Source organism: Castor canadensis, chromosome 6 (genome assembly GCF_047511655.1).
Source record: "Castor canadensis chromosome 6, mCasCan1.hap1v2, whole genome shotgun sequence".
Lineage (NCBI taxonomy): Eukaryota > Metazoa > Chordata > Mammalia > Rodentia > Castoridae > Castor > Castor canadensis.
This window is the reverse complement of record NC_133391.1, coordinates 43,140,312-43,156,129: the sequence shown is the minus strand read 5'-3', so window position 1 is coordinate 43,156,129 and position 15,818 is coordinate 43,140,312. Positions and strand designations below refer to the sequence as shown.

General features: G+C 47.2%; 1 long non-coding RNA gene across 1 annotated transcript; it reads right to left on the bottom strand.

The window, feature by feature from the left end:
- Positions 1-14,071, bottom strand: LOC141424090 (uncharacterized). Its single transcript, XR_012448929.1, has 2 exons — positions 2,822-14,071; positions 1-2,660 (listed from the first exon to the last, which is right to left on the bottom strand). It is a non-coding gene; the product is annotated as an uncharacterized lncRNA (long non-coding RNA).
- Between the last annotated feature and the right edge of the window lie 1,747 nt (positions 14,072-15,818).

The following is a 15,818-nucleotide window of genomic DNA, read 5'->3' as shown; positions in this document are numbered from 1 at the left end:
TGAAGATTAAAGGACATTTCATCTTTATTGTATTTCCCCAAGGGAAGAGTGGCCCTGTCCTCTTTGAACACACAAAACATGGGCGCTCTTACAAAACACATACCCTTTATAAAATGGCAAACCAACCTGTCAGTGCAAGTCGATGTTCACAGTTCAACAACAAAGGCTAAAACATCAAATAAAAATGTATATTCCCAACAATTTGAGTATTCTTACATAGCTATAATATATAAGTAGAATGGATAAAAAGAACTTATTGTAAGAGTAAAAACATTTATGAATGTGTAAGTTATAATCTGAATAATGAAAATATAAAGAACAGCATGTTTTCAAATCTACAACCATCTCAAAACATTGCAAATAAATATAGTAAACATTTTATGACCAACTTATTCAAAATAATTCAATATAACTTATGATTTATATTAACTATATTTACACTAACTCTATTATGATCCCACGTGTCTAAGTTTACATATTAAAAACAGTCATCAAATCTGGCAAACCAAATATACGTGAGCATATGACCGCAACGTGAATTTTGGTGAGACTACAGGTGCCTCAGGAAAGAAGGGACCCAGCAAGGCCTGATTTCCCTTCATTCCTTCATGGACTCCCAGGTGTGCCCCCACACCGAGGAGTGGGGTAGTTTTATTAGGCTTGTTCTGGAAGAATCTGGGTTCTTCTAGGTTTGGGAAACTCCTCGCTCTTCCTTGCTCCAGCTGGCTTCAGTGTTGGTTTAGACTTCCTGATGAACATTCCCATCTCCCTGGGCACAGCGATCTGGAAGGCAGAGAGAAATGATGTCAAGAGGCAATGCTCCAGGAGGAAGGTGATCGACAGGCTAAGTCAGTCCCAACAAGGGTTTGGAACCACTTACAGATCCTAATTCACCTCTAGCCCTTCATCCAGTCTTGGGGATTGAAAGCAGGCTTCGTGCTTGCCAGGGAGGTACTCTCTATCCCTTGAGCTATGACTCCAGCCCTTTATTTTATTGCTTTAAGCTAGGTTCTCCTTAGCTTTGCCTAAGCTGGCCTCCGACTCCTGACGTCCTGTCTCTATCTCCCAGTTAGCTGGATTACAGGTATACACAACCATGCCCAGCTCTGAAGCATCACCAAGAATTGTGATGACTCTTGGGCTTTTCTTTCCATGACTCCAACAATCACTTAAGCCCTGAGGTCAGGCCCAACAGTCTTCTGTAGAGCAGAACATGAGGTGATTCTGCTCAAGGAAGGAAGAAAAAAGCGATGTCAGACACAGTTCCCTAGGTGTGAACTCACAATGCGACTGTGGACTAAACTCAGACCGTGGTCCTCTCCACTTACTGAAAATGTGAACCTCTAACCGTGCGACAGCATTCCTGACGTCAGGATGTCATGAACCAGGACACCAGAACCCGAATCCCAAACCAAACTCCCGATGTTTCATCCTCGCGTGAACTGGGCTAGCTGTGCTCTACAAAAATCAAACCTTTGCTCAATGCTCTGCTCACATCCATCACTGTTAAGGTGTGGCTTGTGTGCAGCCACCGCAAGCTGCGCACAGTTCCGACCAACGTTCTTGACCATAAACTTGAGGGGAAAGGGAGAAGAGGGGAACTTGGTCCAACAGTGGTAGGGTAAGGAGAACAAGAAATTTCAAAGAGAATTCTGGCCATAGGAAATTTGTTTCAAGTCAAATTAGGACTAAACTAGTTAGTGGCCATCTGTCATTGATAATATTCAGACCTCCCACATTTTCTTCTTCCTTCCTTCCTTCCGTCCTTCCTTTCTCCCTCCCTCCCTCTGTCCTCCCCCTTCCTTCCTCCCATTTTCCTTCCTTCCTTCCTTCCCTCCATTCCTCCATTCTTCCTTCCTTCCTTCCCTCCATTTCTCCATTCTTCCTTCCTTCCCTCCTTCCTTCCTTCCTTCCTTCCTTCCCTCCTTCCCTTTCTTTCTTTTTTTTTATGGTACTTGGGTTTGAACTCAGGGCCTTGACTTGCTGGACAGGTGCTCTACTATACTTGAGCCATGGCTGCAGTCCTATTTTGCTTTAGTTATTTTCCTATGGGGTCTTGTTTTGTACCCATGCCTGCCTAGATCCTGACCCTCCTATTTTTACTTCCCACATCACTGTGTTATCAGTGAGTCCCCAGAGTTGGTACCGCATGGGACCCTAGGTCAAGACTGAATTAAGAAGTGACGGCAAAAGCTCGGATGATGGGCATATGGAGGTTACAGCTAGCGGATACTCGCGGCTGACAGAAATCAGCACTTGCTCACAGCTGCCATTCGGACCCAATGGCTTTGGGTTAAAGGATTTCTACCTCATCCGAGCCCTAGCGACACTTGGGTGTCTCTGAGGCCTGGCTATATGGCCGGCCCCTGGCCCCCAGCACGTCTCTCAGGGTCACTTCTCTCTGGTTGTCATTTCTATGGCTGTGCAGTGACCGGGAGTGTCTTACAGCCTGGGATGGTTGGGCTGCTTTATGGTGTGGCACCAGGTGTGGCACGGAGTGGTCAGGCAAGGGGGTTTCAGGATTTCCTAAGCAGACATCAAATCGCCCTGGGCACACTACAAGGACACAGACACACCTTTACTGAAGCCGATGATGGAACAGAGTTCTAAGGCAGGTGGGTGCGGTCTCGCCCCCACACCCAGAGGTCCGGGTTATAGGCCTGGATCCGGAAAGAAAAACAGCTTCATGAACAGTGCTGCTCCCCAGGGAGACCTCTCCCCATGTCCGGCCTCCACTTCTTTCTAGTTCCCAAACCCATTCCTTCCTTCGCTCTCCAATCCAGAGCCTTCCCCCCAAGTCCTTCGCAGCCCGGACCCTCACCTCTTCACACTCCTCTCGGGACACCCGCATCCTCCAGCCCATGGATCGCATCATCTGGTACCGTAACTTGTGGAACAGAGGGTGCTGGAAGTAGTTCTTTCCGTAAAGAAAGTAAAATATGTCTTGCTTAGGAGCCTGGTTGTCCTCTTCCATGTCATTGGCCAGATATCTGGGGAAAGAAATCAGAGCCCTCGTCAGAGGGACAGCCAGGGAGCACATGCACCTGCAGTCAAGTGCCAGGAAGAAGAGCAGGCTGACCCTCTCAGCCCAGGGACACATCACCCCTGCTCTGTACAAAGAGGACTGTAGAGCCCACTGTGGGACAGAGGTCTCCCAAGGGGCCTCTCACACTGTGATGATGGAGAAAAGCCCATCTGGAGATCCTGAGGCTGTCCCCTGCCACTATCATGCCCTGCAGCTGGCATCATGGCTCCCCATCTCCCTCCTCACTCCCTTTGCTCTACTTGGGCTGTGTGCACACCTGTGTCCCCACTACAGAGTAATGACCCATGGGTGTGGCCTAACCCTGTCCATTTCTCCATTTATCCCTGCCCAATCAAGTGGTTGATGGAGAATTTGGCTCATGAGATGTGTTAATTCCACCACCTTTTCTCAGACCTCTCTTTCCATCCACCCATGTGCCCTGGTGCAGAGGTTGCTGGGCCAAAGGTTTTCTTGAATGAATGAATGAATGAGGGAACAAGTGAGTGAATGAATGAAGGGAAGATTCAAGCCAAATGCCATTACTGATTACTTCATTGATACAACACAACAATAAAAACACTTTTAAAATGAACAGAACTTAGCTGAGTGCTTCAAGAATGGTGGCCTGTGCCCATGGAGCTTTAGCCTATCGGGCCTCAGCAGCTGCTGGGAAAGAAGAGCTCTCCTGTCGCCAGCACACAGCAGTTAAAGGCAAGTACATATAGCTTGGCTCTCACTCCACCGACTTTCAGGACATGATGCTTAGAAACCACAACCAAGCAGGTGGGCGTGGTGGCATATGTCTGTAATCCCAGCTACATGGGCAATGGGGAAATCAGAGGATCATGGTTTGAGGCCAACCCCAACAAAAAAGTTAGCAAGATCCCATGTCACAAAACAAGCTGGGCATAGTGGTATATGTCTATAATCCAAGCTAGGCAGAAGGCAGAGGTAGGAGAAGGATGGTAGGGGGCAAAAAGTGTGAGGCCCTACCTGCAAAACAGACCACAGCACAAAGTGTTGGTAGAGTGTTTACCTAGGAAATACAAGGCCCCAAGTTCAAACACTAGTACTGCCAAAACAAACCAAAAATCCGAATAAAAAATAACCTCCCACCACGCAAGCAGGATTTCTGCCTGAAGTGGGGGGCTTTCGCTCATACACCTCTATTGCCTGCAGTTTAAACTGGCTAGACAACGAGCAGAAACCTAGTCATTTTGAAGACAAGTAATTAGACTCCTATCACTTGGTAATAAATAATGGAGCCATGAGAGGTGACTGCAATTTTTTTTCTTTTTGGTGGGACCAGAGTTTGAACTCAGAGCTTCACCCTTAGATAGTAGGCACTCTAGAGCTAAGGCATGCCTCCAGTTCATTTTTGCTCCGGTTATGTTTGAGATGGGGTCTTGCAAACTGTTTGCCGGGCTGCCTTTGAACCACGATCCTCCCATGTCAGCCTCGTAAGTAGGTAGGATTGCAGGCATGGACACCAGTGCCTGGCTCAAATTTGCTATTTGGTAAAGACGACAGATCCAAATACTGCTTTATCTACTTTAATCTCTGCTCATAAAAATGCTTCTGAGCCTGGTGCCAGTGGCTTACACCTGCAATCCTAGCTACTTGGGAGGCTGAGACTGGGAGGATCACAGTTCAGGCCAACTTGGGCAAAAGTTATTGAGACCCCCATCTCAATGGAAAAAGCTGTGTGTGGTGGCACACACATCTCATCCCAGCTATGGCAGAAAGCATAAAATAGACAGATTACGGTCCAGGCCAGCCTAGGCAAAACCAATAATCTATCTGCAAAATAACCAGACTATCTCCAAAAAGGGCTGTGTAGAATGCCTGCCTAGCAAGTGTAAACCTCTGAGTTCAAATCCCAGTACCACCAGCAGCAGCAGCAGCAATATCTATGTATAAAAAAGTAATTTTTGGTACAGGTGCTGTTTAAGTGCAGCAGAAGTCTAAGAAAAATGGACTCAGTGGAGAGAAGCAAACAAGCAGCAGCCTCCACACGGTGCCTCACAGGGTGGTGACACGAGACGCTGTGACCAGTAAGTTCTCCTAGCTGGACTCCTGCTTGTGTTCTGACTTCTTGGGGCAATCAGTAATTCCCACTGCTTGACAACAGAGCAGGCAGGGCTAGCAAGAGCTTTGGAAGCTTCCTCATGCTTGAGGAACTTACATTTTAAAGCCTCTAGGGCCCAGGGCTCCAATTAAACAGATGCTGTTTTGGAACAAAACAATTATTCGCAGTCACATATACAAGGCTGTCAAGGTGGCGAAAGTTTTAAAGACAGGAACAACACATTTAGGCCTGGCGGAGTGGCTCAAGTGGCAGAGCGCCTGCCTAGTGAGCGTGAGGCCCTGAGTCAAACCCCAATACCACAAACAAACAACCAAACAAACCAAAACAAAACAAAGCCAGCGTCTTTAGATATGATTTTTAACCAAGACACAGATGACATAAAGGAACAATGTCCCACAGGTCTGTGCATTATGGATAAAATGCACTCTGTCAGATACCATACCATACCTTCATAGACGTGTTATACAATGAAATAAATGAAGTAAAAAGATCCAGGTAGCGAGTTGTGAATACCAGTGCAAACAGAAGCTGGCTTTTCCCGGAAATACCTGAACAAACAGAAAGAAAGCATGAGAAAAGTCCTGGAGAGCGACACGGGAAGTGTGTGTGGGGCAAGGGCTGGCGTCGGAGGCCCGGGTCTAGGACAACTGTGAGTAACCAAGAGTACTTCCAGTTTTTCTTTCCTTTAGCATCCCAGTGTGCACTACTCTTGAAGGCCCTGCCAGCTTTTGTCTTCCTGTGATAGGTGAGTCTAGGAAAGTGACTTCATTGTACCACCAGCACACCAGGACGGGTGTCCTCCAAGGAGCACTGCGCTTCTCATTCTGTCACCTCAGGCAGGAGTACATTTCTTTCAACAGCTGGGCTATTATTAGCATTGTAACTGTCTTTACCTCTGGATCTTTCCATTTTAAAATACGGTCTCCATGGCTAGGGGCATATGACGCAGTAGAAGCATGCTTGCCTAGCATGCTGAGGCCGTGGGTTCAATCCCCAGTGCCATCACAACAAACCAGAGCCCAAACCCAGTTTCTCCATGGTGACAAATCTTTGGAGGGTGGAGTTGGAAGCTACTCTGATTAAGGGGACAAGGAATCAGCTGAGGAGACTGGTTTAGGTCTCCAAGCAGGAGCCTCTCGTCCCCTGGAATAATGACACAACAGTGCACACCTACTTGGTAGGAGGTGGAGATGAGGAGGATCAAAGTTTGAGGTGAGCCTCGACAAAAAAGTTTGAAAGACTCCCATCTCAACCAACAAGCTGGGTGTGGTGGCATGCACCTGTGACTCCAGCAATGGAGGAAGCACAGGTAGGAGGGCTGTGTCCTAGGCTGGCCCTGGGCAAAAACGAGACCCTATCCAAAAGAATAACAAAAACAAAGGGCTGGTGGAGTGGCTCAAATGGCAGAGCGCCTGTCTAGCAAGCAAGAGGCCCTGAGTTCAAACCCCACTATAGCAAACAACAACAAAGTTACAAATAAAAAAAAATTAAACTCCATCTTTTAGATTCATCATACATCATTTTGGTTTTTGTTTTGAGGCAGGATCTCTCTCTCTCTCTCTCTCCCAGGCTGGTCTTGAACTTTATATCCTCCTGCCTCAGCCTCCTGGGTGCTGAGATCAAGGTGTGCACCACCATGCCCAGCACCATTATGCATTTTAGTAAGCATGTATTTAACAGAAGAGTCACTACAACCAAGTGACATTCATAACACCCCGGGACATAAAATAAATCACATTGTTTTTCAATGACACTTCATAGTTTGCTGAAACTAAGAACCTGGATGCAAGAATGTTATTTTCTAAGTATGAGTAATTACAGTTCCAGCTTATTCACAGTAACATCTAAAGAGAAACCAAGAAAAGTTGACTCTTTCCAAACCCATCAACAGAAACCAATTTCAAGAGCCAAAGGAAGAGATTCAGGCAGCACATGTGCTGTTAAGTCTTTTCCTCAGCAACGAGGACTTTTTTCCACGAGAGATCGGTGTTCAAAGGAGAAGCCATGAAGCTGATGGTAAAAACTAGACCCGAGATGGGGAAAGAAACTGGAAGCAGACAACTCACACTGGATGTTTGTTGAAGCCTTCAAAGATAAGTTTCCAGTCTGCTTGCTGTACGGTTCCACCTAATGTTTCAAACTTATAGGATACAAGCTGAGCACCTATACTCTTAGTTACTGTGGGGTCTAAGACTGGAAGGAATGCAGTTCAAGGCCAGTCCAGGCAAATAGTTTGTGAAACTCCCTCTCCAAGAAAACCATAGCAAAATGGACTGGACGTGTGGCTCAAGTGGTAGAGTGCCTGCCTTGCAAGTGTGAAGCATTGAGTTCAAATCCCACTTCTACCAAAAACCTTACAGGATACAGATGGGCAAATTTTTCCATAAAGGGTTGATTCTTTAAAAAAAAAAAAAAAAGGAGGAGGGGAGGTTGGAGGTACAGCTCAAGTGGTAGCATTTGCCTGTTTAGCAAGTGTGTAGTCCTGAGTTCAAATCCCAGTACTACCAAAAAAAAAAAAAAAAGGAAAGAAAAATTATAAAAAGGGTTTATTCTAAAGCAGCTTTGGAAACCAGGCAGAGTACTTCTGTCCTCATTTTCAGCATTCCTGTACTAAACACCAAGGACAATAATATAGCTCTAATCACTCCTCTTTGAGATTCACCTCACCTGTCACCTCCTCTGGGACATCCTCCCTTGTGCTGTTGATTCATCCAGCTGCTGCCCTCGTTTTTCTTACAGACTTAAAAAGACACACTATGATTGGGTTCCTGCCTCCTCTCTCCCCAAACCTCCACTCACCACAAAGCTGAGATAGGCAGGGGTCGTGCCTTATTCCGTTTTGTATTCCTTATGTGGGACCCTGGGCCTGACACACAGCAGGCTCCACAAGATACTTGCTGAATGAATGGACACATGGAGAAAAGAAAAAGGCAGTCACCTTTACGTGTCACTGGGCAAATTTTCATTGTGTGGTATTTGGGGAATACACTTCTAAAGCATTTCCAAGTCCAGCTGTGTCTTTCGCCTGAACAGTTAATGTGCTCTGTCCCAATTCACTACCAGCTAGAGCATGGAGAGCTCCCTGGGTGAGCACAGGGTAGAGAGGAGGACAGACAGCACTGGCACCATGGTGCAGAATCCAGGCAGGGACCAGCATGCTGGGAATCCCCAGATGCTTACATGATTCTACACTGTGCTCCCTGGCTTGGATCCTGATTGGCAATTAGCAGCCTTTCCCTTTGCACTGTAGAAATGTCAGTCTCCACAGGAAGGCAGGAATCCCAGCTGAGGATGTGAGGGGCCCAGGAATCACCTCGGGGGATGCTGTGGAGTGTTTGCTAGTAACTGCTCGTTGGGCAAATGCTCTACCACTTGAGCCTTACCTCTAGCCCTATCTCCATTTTAATTTATTGATTTGCTGTGCCAGGATTGAACCCAGGGCTCATGCATACTAGGCAAGTGCTCTACCACTGAGCCACACCCGAGCCAACACCAACAACCTGGTTTTAGAACAACATACACCAAAGCTCTCAGGTAACAAGCACTCACAGAATATGCACTGTAAGCACTTCAGACACTGATGTCCTAGTACCAAGTGCACCAAACATCCATAGTAAGTAGCATCACTTGTCAAATGGAAGTCACTCATTAAACTTAACATCTCTCCTGTCTTTACTCACAAAGCTGAGCTACTATATACTTCAGTGTAGCTACTTTAAAGTCTGATGTAGTTAAAAGTTGCATTTTTAGATCAGGGACATAGTAGCTCATCCCAACTACTAGGGAGGTAGAGACTGAAAGGACTGTGCTTTGAGACTAGCCTGGGCAAAAAGTGAGACTCATCTCAACAAAGGATCAGGCATGGTGGTGCACGCCTGTAGGATTCTTGGAGACCCTTTCTGGAACACAGCTAAAGCAAAAAGGGCTGGAGGCACGGCTAGAGCGGTACCGCCCCCTAAGTACTGCTCATCCCAAAAGTGATTAGGTCTTTTTCAACACCCCTGCCACTTCCAAGTGTAACTTCCCAAGCTTTTCAAAAGCCCCTTCTCTATGTGTTTGTGTATAGGTACTGTATACATTTACCCCTCAAAGCATGGCTCATGGTGGCTTTAAGCGTGCTTTTTGAAGCTATGTCTCAGATTCATCATTCCCTGCTATGAGTATGTCTCACTCTAGCTCAGTTCTTTGCGTTGTTTACAATTTTTGTTATAAATCTTGCACAAACATCTTTGTACCTATAGATGGTGTTTTGCACTTACTTAGGTACAATGAACATTTTATACTTTTATGTCATTTGTTCACATATGACAATTTCTATAGCCCAGATTCCTTAAAACTACTGGTACAATAAACATGAACACTGTCACCTAGCACGGCCAAACCTGTCCTAGGGAGGCAGCGACCAGGCCATTAACACCTGCAGGGAACGCCCTTTTCCTCAGCGTAACACTTCCACTTTCTCCACCTAGTGGGTAGATAATGGTGTGTGCTGCCATTTGCACACCCAAGTTCAGAACTAGTGAGGCCGGGGATTTCTGCATGCCAATTGGTCTTATTTTCTGTGAACTGCCAACTTGGTCAATTTTGATGGTTCTTAACCTACTGTCACCTATACTACAGATTATTTCTCTTGGTTTCTTGTCTTTGATTATATTTTGAAATAACAAGTTAACTTAGAGGCATGTGTCACCTTGTCTCTTCCTCAGTCTGCCCGGTCCTACCCAGGACCATGGTACGAATACACATTCAGGTCACCTGTGTCCATCGGCAAACTTTTATTCTTTTCTGCGGAGTTCTTTACACTCCTTGTTGGGAAGCCAGAGGCATCTCTGGCATCTTTTTTGTTGCTTCACACCCATACTATTTATTGCCCATCTGGTTTGACATCCACATATCCACGTTTTTATCTTTTCATACGTGTGTCTTACCATCTCATCTGAACTGCTGGTGCCTTTTTTTCCCCCCTTCAACGCTGGGGATTGAACCTCCAGCCTGCTAAGCAAGCAGTCTACTGCAGCTTCCAGAGCAAAAACTTTGATTGTTGCCAGCGGTTGCTGTGAATTGCCTGGGTGCCTTGCACACAGCAGGTGGTTAATAAATGCTTCAGAGCAATGATCACTCCAGAGACTAGCACTCAATAACAGCACCAAGAGGGAGTTGGGAATATGATGCAAAAGCTTCCCGAAGTACTCAGTGTCAGCAATAAAAGGAGGTATTTTCCACTTACTTAAAAATATAAACCCAAATATGTGATATGCAGAGACACTGTTTGGGAGGTTGACAAGTTTGTAGCCTGCATAACAACATCTAGGAGGGAAGGAGAGAGACCAGGCAGGGGAGGAGGGCTGGGGGTCATGGCTCTCGGGACTCCCCTGTCACTCAAACTCTGTAGATAGAGCACTTAACCGCCTACAGGGAAACAGAGATAGAAGCCCCTTCATCTAAACGCCATGCTTGTTCTCCCAGGTTATCTAGGCAGCGTTTAGGACAGAAAGAGAGCGATGATTTGAGCATACCGAGGATCAGACTGCCATGATAGTTCAGAAATATGACACTCACCCTTCATTTTGGGGAGCCCTCTGTAATGACAATGGCAGATGCAGTCATAAAAGAATGCAGATTCAAACAAGATCAACTCACTGTCCCACTTTTTTAAAAACAGATCCTTAATAGGAGCTGTTCTGGAATGAGATTGCAGGAAACTGAATCCCAGCTTCCTCCCAAGCCCACCCTGTCCCTCACCCTTAGGAAAAAGGGCCTGTGGTTTGGAGGCTGCAGGCCTGTTCAAAAGTGCCAAAATCCTAAAATAAGCCCCATCCCAGTATTTTTGAGGTGAGAAACACAAGCTGGTTCTATATTGTCTCCTATTCCTGTTATATGAGAAATTCTATCAAGTTCTTATTCTTTCAACAACTTTTATAATTTAGGATGGAAAAACAACACAGTTAGTGAAGCCCAGCACTTAATTCTGAAGCAATGATCTTGGTGATTTCTGACAAAGATCTTGGAGATTTCATTTTTTAAGAGGCTGGTTTCGAAAAGTCACACCAGAAGGAAATCCACCGGCCAGAAATACTTGGGAACACACACTATCTTCCTTTGTGGCATTAGGGTTTGAACTCAGGACCTCACTCTTGCTAGGCAGGCATTCTACCACTGGAGCCATCCCCCCCAGCCCTTTTTTGTGATGGGTTTTTTTTTTCAAGATAGGGTCTCCAGAATTACTTGCCTGGGGCTGGCTTTTAACCACAATCCTACTGATCTCTGCCTCCTGAGTAGCTGGCATTACAGGTGTAAGCCACCAATGCCCGGCCCTTTGTTGGCATTGTAGCTGAAGTACTTTCCATTTTCCTTAATGCTCTCAACCTCCCAAATGAAAACAATGAATATGTAAAAAACAAAACAGCAGACCCTCTCCTTGCAACTCACCATCCTCTTAAGAATTAGGAATTCTCCCCAACATTTTAGTGTGGATACAAATTAACTACCTGCCAGAAAAGGAGATTCTAGGACCCACACTCATACAAAGATTTTGAAGTAAAACTAAAGATTGAAAGTAACATCTTAGTACAAGAACAAAAAGACCTAATCCACTAGCATCAAACATTTAAACTAACTCCTTAGGCCAAAGCAGACAGATTTAGTCAAAATCCTTAACTGTGAATTACTGATTGTGTTTCTACCCTGGCTCTGTCACTACGATTACCTTCTGAGATTCCTCTCTCTCAGAACAGGGACAATGGCAACTACCCCTACGTTGTTTTAAGGATGTCTCGAGTAAGTCATGGAAAGCACTTAGTTGACTACTCAATACACAGAAAGTGCTTAAAGTTAGCTATCACAATTGCTTGGCTGTCACTGGAAATCATGCAACTGAGCCTTTCAGTGTACGTCACCTCCATGTAACACACACTGGCTTCAGTACATAGTACATGGACTTTGTAACATCTATGTTGAGTGCTCAAAGTTCTTTTTTTGGTTTTCCTTACTTCCTGGATCTCAGCTATGTTCCTGGGAGACAGGTGAGGCCTGCAGACAGCAGAATCAAAGACACAGTGTTACTTTAGAAGTGAAGATTTTTATAAATCAACCAGATAAGTGGAATCTGCCACCCAGGTCCTTTAGGATTCCCATCCTTCGCTGCCTGAAAAAATTAAGTTCTGGAGTTCTTCAAAGTTATAAGTTTAAGGAAGGCTTTGCATTTGACGAAACTATTTAAAATGTGCCTTCCTTAATGAAATATACAACTCCATTATCTGGGAGAGGTTTGTTGCACTGGCTCCCAGCAAGACTTGCATGAAATGAGCATGTCCTGTGGGGAGGGACCAGGCCAACTCACTGGTGACGTGGAGCCAGGAACCGCGTGGGACCACATGGGACCTCAAGGGTACCCAGAGCCGCAGATTTAGCAGAACCCGTTATTAGATAGATGAAGGCCCTCGAAGTTTAAGAAATCATTTGCCTCTCAAAGCAGCACGAACTGCGTCAACAAACTCAAAGACCCAAGCCCCCCCAGCCCTGCGGATGGCGGGTGCGATCCGGGATTCTAGGGCTTGGGTGACCTGACCCGAACCCCCTACAAACCAGCACTATCCTACAGCCCCGTCCTTGCAGGGGCAGGGTGGGCAGCAAGATGACCTCTATCCCCGGCCCTCCCAGGCCCCCATCTCCCCGCTGCCACGTCAGGTCACGGTCCTGTCTTCCTCCCCTCTCCAGTCCCATTGATCCGAGGGTCTCCAACCTGGGTTCCGCCCGGAGAATCCCCCGGATGAGGGACACGCCCACCGGACCCCCATTCCAAAGTTTTCAGACAGAACAGGGCACCGCACAGCGCGGCCAGCGCCCCCTGGGCCCACGGCTCAAATTCAGGAGCAAACCGAGTCCAGCGGGGCTGCGCTGCGACACCAGCAGGGCCACCGCGAGGGGCCGCAGAGTCCCCTCACACCGGGCCCATCGCCCACCGACGGCCGTGATGGCCACCGCGATCCCAGCCCCCTTCCAGGGACGGCCGGGGTCCCCCCCGCCCCGCCCCCTCGGGAGCCCCGGCCCCGCGCGCCCCAGCCTCTTGGGCCTCGCCCGGCCGCTCACCGGCACAGGAGCGCGTCTTCCAGATCTTCAGCAGCAGGATGACGATGGCCGCCAAATGGGACAAGAGTCCGGTCAACCGGAAGATGTTCATGGCGGCGGCGACAGGTAGCAAACGCGCGGCGGCCCCGAGGCTCAGCGGCTCAGGAGGCGGCGGAGGCGGCGACCCCTGAGAGGAAGCGGCGAAGATGGCGAGAGCGGGCGCGACGTGGCCAGGGACGTGGCCGAACCGCCGTCGCGCAGGCGCGGGGCAGGCTGGGAAAGCGGGCGGCCGCCAAGCCCCGCCCCTTAGCCCCGCCTCTTAAAGGAGCCGCTCCCAAGCGCAGGCTGGGCGCTACAGCCGGTCCTGGCTTTCTGCTGAGAGTGGTTGGGTTCTTGTCAACTTCCCTCTGCTGCGCTTCCGGTCTCCCCTTGGTGCCAGAAGTCTTCTTTACTGTTTGAAATGACATTCCTTTGTGAGGGTTTTCTTTTTTTTTTTAATCCCCTAACACTTGTTTTTACTATATGAAAATGTACAAGAGGAAAATCACGCGTGATTGATCACGGTGGACCTGGGCTGTAATAGAGGATGGGCTGAAGTGGGAATTCTGCCGTGATAGAGAATGTGTGCGGGGGTGTGGCTCAGTGGTAGAATGCTTGCCTAGCATGTGAGGAGACCCGGGTTTGATCCCCAGCCTTGGAGGGGTGGGGAAGGAAAAAAAAAGATAGATAAATGCAAAATGAGGTGGAAAAGGGAACATTTCCTTAGGATGAGAGATCGATTAGGCTGGCAGCCAGGGTCTGCTGTACAACTTGTAGCCACTTCTGCCTTTGGCAGCCTCCCTGAGCTTGTAGGGCGTTTGCTATTTAACTAAGAAGAAATTTAAACTATAAGGATAATTTATTTATTATTATTATTAATTCTTTTTTTTTTTTACCATTTATCTTCAACTACAAATGTACGTATCAGAGCATTTAGGCTGGGGTTGTAGCTCAGTGTTAGACAAGTCTAGCCTGATTGAGGCTCTGGGTTCATGCCACAGCACCTGGGGGTGGGGAGAGGCCTGGCGTGGTGGCTCACCCCTATAATCTCAGCAATTTGGGAGGTGGAGATTAGAAGGATCATGGTTTGAGGCTAGCAGGACCAAAGAGTGACGGAGGGGCAGGGCGCAATACTGGGGATTGAACTCAGGACCTGGCCTGGCTAAAGCACTTAACCACCTGAGCCACAGTCCCAGTCTAGCTGGTGGCCTTTTACCTGGCAGAAATAGAAGCTGTCATGGAGTGTTGGCGGGGAAGGAAAGGCCAGTCAAAGGTTTGGGATAAGTTTCATCTCCAAATAAGAAATGATTCTGTACTCTTGTCCCAGGTGTAAAATCTTGTCATTTTTGTTGAGTCACATGTTCTCTGCAAGTATGACGTATTTCAAACACGTCTACCAACTGGTAAGTATAAAAGTCTCAGACCAGTTTTTCAGAACAACCCACAACCTGGTCCTGGTGTATGAGATCCTGTGAGACCACAGAAAGGCAGACACACCCAGTATGGATCACACAATGCAATTTATTGGGGTCCTTACAAAGTTTTTTTGGGTGGTACTAGAGATTGAACTCAGGGCCTCAAGCTGCTCTACCACTGGAGCCACGGCCCATGTTCCTTTTACTTTCAGCTTGCTTTTCAGATAGGGTCTTGAACTTTTACTCAGGCCAGCCATGGACCCAAATCCTCCTACTCCCACCTCCTGAGGAGATAGAATTATAGTCACGAGTCACTACACTGCCTTGCTTTTTTGGGGGGTGGAGTGGGAGGTAAGACTGGTGTCTTGAACTCAGGGCTTCACACTTGCAAAGCAGGTGCTCTACAGTTTGAGCTGTACCTCCAGTCCATTTTGCTCTGGTTATTTTGGAGATTGGGTCTCTAGAACTATTTGCCTGGGTTGCTCTCCAACCTCAACCATCCCAATCTCAGCCTCCCAAGTAGCTGGGATTACAGGAGTGAGCCACCAGCATCACACAGCCTTATTTTTGAGATTGGGTCTTGCTATCTTTTTTCCCAGGCTAGCCTTGAACCTCCACCCTGCTGTCTCTGCTTCCTGAGTTATTGGTTGGCTTTATGAATGGAAGCATGGTGCTGGGAACCAGCAAGACCATTGGATCCCCTCAATTTGGGTCAGAAAGAGGGGCATATGTATGACTCAGAACAAAAGTGATTTCATCCTGGCTGAGACGGACCAGGCTTATCTTATGATAATCTAGAAGAATAAGGCACAGCCCTGGTGCCAGGGTCCTCACGGTTTGCTGGGAAACTCCCCAGGAAAAACCAGCCTCAGTTTCTCAGGGGCGATCACGACCATTTTCAAGAAAGATGGCTGCAGTTGTGTCAGGCTGGATCCATACACCAGTCTTAATATTTGGGGGCGCTCACTGGCAATAGGACATTGTAAAACAAAATGATTTATATGCTAAGGTCTTGCCGCTTGTATAAATATTTGCACACAGTGTGTACTTGTGCGTTTCAGCAGTGGGCCAGGGGTCCTGACATTCCTTCCTTTTTCCTATAAATGAAAAAGAGTCACAGTGCGTGACCACTGAGAAATAGATGTGTAAAGTGAGCTTCTGTCAGGGTGATGCAAAGTTAGAC